At 38.7% G+C, this 5,624-nt stretch overlaps 1 long non-coding RNA gene across 1 annotated transcript; it reads right to left on the bottom strand.

The window, feature by feature from the left end:
* Positions 1–5,240: 5,240 nt before the first annotated feature.
* Positions 5,241–5,618, bottom strand: LOC106531383 (uncharacterized). Its single transcript, XR_001311901.1, has 2 exons — positions 5,382–5,618; positions 5,241–5,294 (listed from the first exon to the last, which is right to left on the bottom strand). It is a non-coding gene; the product is annotated as an uncharacterized LOC106531383 (long non-coding RNA).
* Between the last annotated feature and the right edge of the window lie 6 nt (positions 5,619–5,624).

The following is a 5,624-nucleotide window of genomic DNA, read 5'->3' as shown; positions in this document are numbered from 1 at the left end:
TGTGTGTGTGTGTGTGTGTGTGTGTGTGTGTGTGTGTGTGTGTGTGTGTGTGTGTGTGTGTGTGTGTGACCCAACACACACAGCGAGGCCCTCACTGACAAACTGACAGGGAGGATGAGAGTGGTGGTTCCAGCAGCAGGTGGATGCTTGGGGGTCTGTGGCCTCGGTGATAACTTATCAGTCATCTTGCAGTTCTTAGTGAGCAACCCCAGCCCTGCTGCTCAGCATGAACAAATATATTACAAGCTCTGAGCTGTGGTTACTACCTGGCATCTTACATGAGCTGTTAAACTTATGGCATTACAAGCAAACTGAATTTTAATGCTCCTCCTTGCAGAGTGAAAGTTTTATTATTTTTTTTATTTTTTGTCTTTTGCAGCTTATTTCAGTCAGAAATATTGTGTCAGTGTGTCTAATCTAATCTGCTGAGATGAGTGCGATCAACATGAAGCAGTTTTCTGTGCTTTAATGAGCGCATTCTCTCTGAACTAACATATTCAAAATTCTGTTGTTTAACAATTACTCAAAGTTACAAGAATATTATAATGTACATAAAAATAAAAAATACCTCTCAAATAATAGACTTTCAAAAATAATTACAGTTTTTTTAAACTTATGTTCATTTAAATTTCTTGTATATAAAAAGTTCAAATTTTAAGGCAAAGTATGGACTCAAAAACACAAAGCTTTTCTTGAACTACACTCTAAAAATGAAATGTTGGATTTACTTAACCATGTTATGTKACCTGGTTCCACTTAACTGAGTTGAGTAAATTCAAAACAACATGCTCATGTTCTTTGGTTAAAAAACTGGTATATTGCTTTGAATTTACTCAACTCAGTTAAGTGGAACCAGGTCACATAACATGGTTAAGTAAATCCAACATTTCATTTTTTTACAGTGTACATCAAGAGGTTCAGTTTGAAGGAGTTTACCCAAGTAGTTTTACAGATATACTGAAATGCAATTTTTAAATGCAGGTCCACACTCAATGTAAACGAAAAAAAAACTGGAAGGTTCATGTGATAACCTACGTTAGGCTGGCTGTACTTTACACATGTAAATACATTCGACAGAATGAGGCGAGTGTAGAACGTTGGAGAAAACTTGTTTAATTTAAGAATAGAGTAAGAAGAGTACGGTACAAACAAGATATACAGATTTTGTTTTTTAAAGGGGCGATTTTATGTGCTTTCCAAGCCTATATTTCAAATTTATACTAAAACAAGGTAACTATGTCACATTTTCAGCTTATGAAAGAGCTAGGTTTTTGTAAAAATCCCCAAAACAATTTACTTCTCATCTTGACAGTTTCTAAATGCCTTGAAATAGGTCTCTGTCTCTTTAAGAAAATCCAACCACTTCGGTCACGTCCATTTCAGCACATAGCCTGCCTGGGGGGGTGGGGGTGGGGTGCATGCGTGTGCTATGATACAGTTTACTTAGCATCTGAAAATACATTTCCTCAAAGGTATTTTGATTCTGAAAAGAGCTTCACTGAGTGAGAAGTAGTGTTAAGAGCAGCTGACAGTTTTAAGTTTCACTTTCACTTTGCTCTGTTACTGCCGAGAGCCTGCAGGAGTCATGGGCGGGGTGTGTGAGGTGGGGAGGTGTGCTCCGTGATGATGAAGTTCGACTTAAAGACACGTCCCAGGGGTGTTTCTGGTACCAAAAGTTGTTTCTGGTCCCCACCTGTCATTTTGCTCCTCAGCATGGCTTCCTAAAAACACTGCAGGATTTCTCAAACATGCATGAATGAGTCAAAGCAAGGCTTTGGGCATGGTTTATATAAAACTCAAAAAAGTTTATTTTACATGATATTGCCCCTTTGATATGTGAATTTCTTTTGCGCAGTCTCTGCTGTGAGTTCCCTTAATTATTCCTTTGTAGATTAAAAAGAAAAGTTAATTCAAGTCTAAGTTCACAGGATTGGTTCAAGAATTTTGAAGTGAGATTTTGTAGAGTGGTTATTATCAGTAAATATCTTACCTGTTGTTGAATGGGCTCAGTTTGAGGAAATGTGATGCATTAAATTGGTTGTCAGAAATCAGAGTTTTTGAGTTTCAAACAGTAAAAATTGACTGAAGGCTGTGTTTAAATTATTTGTTAACTGGTGCGCTCTGTTGTGAATCAAGCATTTTGTAGTGTTGTTCAAACTTAGCAACAGTTTTTTGTGTTTTATAAGGTCCTTTAGAAACTAAGTTGTACACTACGTTGGCCAAATAGACCATAATGCACTGTGATTGTCATTTAATCAGCAGAGCAGACTAATGCTAACACCTACATCAGGTAAAATGTAATTTAAAAAAATACAATAATTGAATAAACACTGTTAAATTTCTGGAACACTGAGTACCCTGGAGCAGGTAAACTGAACAATGAGTCAAGACACAGCAAATACAGGGTATGTGATATTTACAGGTGAAAATAAACTCAATCCAAGGACACCGGAACAGTTTGTGGAAAGATGAAGGTGAGAGCTGAATGTCCAGGTGAGGATGATTTGGATAATTTCAGAATTAGGTTCTCGTCTTTAATTGTTTCTGTTGTTTCAGGTTTGGAACTGGAGAACAGTTAATCCAGCTGAAGTCCTTGGAGGATAGACGAGGTGGTGCAGGTGAATGGCAGAGCAAAAAAAGGAAGGACAAGGAGGGGATTAAGAGAGGTAAGTGGCAATGTTGGTACTCATAAATAGGCAGAGATGGTATTGGACTGATGGAAAAGAGATGTCACTTTGCTGTTTGGGGAAAAGAGCAGATGAATAACAAACAGAAGCCTCAAAGACAGACAGACCTGTTGCATGGAGGATGTGAGTGTTGTGAGTGCATTCTACCCACTGAAGATGTTGGCACCAGGCAGATGGATTATTGTTGATGATGACACAGTGAAAGGCAGTCTCCAGCTCATGATTGCATCTCTCCAATTGTTCATTTGATTGAGAATGGTATCCAGAAGAGAAGCTGCTGAGAGAAAGCTGGCCAGATGTGAGAGATGAAATGAGGACCTCTGTCAGAAACGATGACGCAGGGAATACCCTGAAGTCTAAACCTGTGTTGGGTAAGTAATTGTGTGATCTTGAGTGCGGATGGAAGTTTGGGGAACGAAACAAAATGAGCAGCCTTGGAAAATATGTCTATGGTGTTAAGGATGACAGAATTTCTTTCAGAGATGGGGAGTCCATTGACAAAATCCAGTGCCATATTGGACCAAAGTCATCCAGGTGTGGGTAGAGGTAGAAGTTGAGCAAAGGGTGGTTGTTCTTACTCCTAGAGCAGGTGGGGCATGCTGCAACAAACTCCTTGATGTCAGCRCAAAGCTTAGGCCACCAAAAATGTCTTAGTGAAAGACAACACATGGTTAATACCAGGATGACAAGAAATCCTTGAAGCATGCACCCAAGCCAAGACTTTACCTCTGATGACCTCAGGAACAAACTTCTTGCTCGGGGGACCAGAACCTGGGTCAGATTCAATGGCTTGGTCCTCCATAATGGTGTTATTAATGTCCCAAGTTGAGCAAGTGGGACGAGGAGGGATGTTTCCTTCAGTCTTAGGTTGGTCATAGGAAGAGAATAGATGGGAGAGTGTGGCTTATCATTGTTGGACTCTGGTCTGCAGGTAATGGTGAGGATGAATTGAGCAAAAAAGAGATCCTCTTTCTTTCATGCATTTGATCTCTTATCTTTATGGAGGTGTGCCAAATTTTCATGATCTGTCCAAATGATGAACGGCACCTCTGATCCCTCGAGCCAGCGTCTCCACTCCTTCAATGCTAGTTWGGTGGAGAGCAGTTCTCGGTTTCCCACATCATAAATCTGCTTCTGGGGTTCAAGAGGAGGCATGAAAAGTGGAGATTAGATTGGTAAGAGGAGCTGCTACTTGACTGTACAGTAGTTGTGGATAAACGACAATTGAAGTTTGCGAATCCCAGAAAATGTTGCATTTGTCTCCGGACTTGGGGAAGAGCCCACTCTGCCACTGCACATGTCTTCTCAGGGTTTGTACACCTGTCCTTCAAAAATACGATCAAGAAAAGTTATAGTGTCAGTGTGAAACTCACATTTCTCAGCCTTGACAAAGAACTGATTTTCTAGAAGTCATTGAAGTAGCACCCAGACGTGCCTAGGACTGAAATGCATCATCCACAGTAGTTGTAGTTCCTCTCCGTCGRGTGCTCACAAAGACCATCATAACTTTAACTTTAACTTTTAACTTTAAAAAACTTTATTGTCATGTTGCATGCACAAGGTGTATRCAAAACGAAATTTCGTTGCATACGGCTCAGGACAGTGTTTTGAGCTTTCAAAAATACAGTATAAAATATGCATGTAAATATAAAAATATAGAGTGCAGGAATGACAATAAAATAGAAGTTCTTTAGTTCTGTACATGGGCAAGATATAAAGTGATCAGTCCAAAAGGCCAGATTTATTAACTCATCCAAGCTTCCTGGTTCGTCCCTCGTAGCAAGTTGATCCTTGAGGTTTTCATTTTAAAGAATTTGAAAACTTACCTTTGAACAATCTCTCCTTCCAGTCAGCTTCTTGAGTGGTGATCCAAAACTGTATGAAGTGCTCAGACTCAGATTGCTTCCCTTTACGCAGCTTTAGTAACCATAACAGTAATGTTATATTTTTATATTTCCATAACAAAGCCAAAAACATTTTATAGGCACAGTAAAAATTAAGACTTTACAATTTCACGCCCATGTGAATGAAAATAAAATGTAACCTTCATGATTAAAACAGTACCTGAAAATTTTACAGACTCTCTAACAATAAAATCAAACATAAAAAAGTAATTTTGGACGATATCAAATAGTGCAGTTTAAAACAGTTTTTCTTATTTATTGATGTGCATTTCTGAAAAGCAGGTATGCAGTCAATGTAAACAAAGCACTTTTATCTGCTTACTTTACTCATCAAATCTTTTTTTGTATTTGTTCATTTCATTAAAAACACATCACATACAACAAAACAATGCAAATCAAATAACATGAAAGGCAGCCGAAGAAAAAAAATCTTATGATATCTGCTCCTATTTACAACAAAAATTATATTAATTTCAAACAATAATAAACCAAATAAAACAAAAATAAAAATTCAGCTCCTCAAACAGTAACATGCAAATACAAATTAAACAATTTCATGTTTCACATTTCTTTATCTGCTAACTATCAGGTTGTAGGAGAGAGTCAACGTGAGCAAGTACTAGTAACAAACAGAGCCAGAGAACTGATGTAAAAAGGTAAGTGAGTTTATTATATACAGGTGCAGGGGTCTTGGRGACGGGACCTGGAAACAGAGTTATGGTAGAGGTGAGTAATGGGTAGATTTTCCAGTAGAGTCTTTTACAGGTGAGTAATGGGAGGCGTTGCTTACAAGTTGGAGAAGGAGATGAGTCTTGGAGGAGTTGGTCCAACAGGTGAGGTTTCCATAGGTGAATATTTACAGGTGTGGTTATATTTACAGATCCTCGGAGGTGGCTGCACATGGAACTCGGGAGAATGCAGTAAGTGTTTCTCAGGCAGGGAGGCAGGCGTGCTGGAGGTAACTTCTAGAAAACAGGTAAGACACAAAAAACGGACACGGGTAAGTAATTTCAAGTTTCATAAACACAAGGAG

The sequence above is a fragment of the Austrofundulus limnaeus genome, unplaced genomic scaffold (assembly GCF_001266775.1).
Source record: "Austrofundulus limnaeus strain Quisiro unplaced genomic scaffold, Austrofundulus_limnaeus-1.0 Scaffold626, whole genome shotgun sequence".
Lineage (NCBI taxonomy): Eukaryota > Metazoa > Chordata > Actinopteri > Cyprinodontiformes > Rivulidae > Austrofundulus > Austrofundulus limnaeus.
The sequence above is the reverse complement of the archived record's forward strand: the minus strand, read 5'-3'. Positions and strand labels throughout refer to the sequence as shown.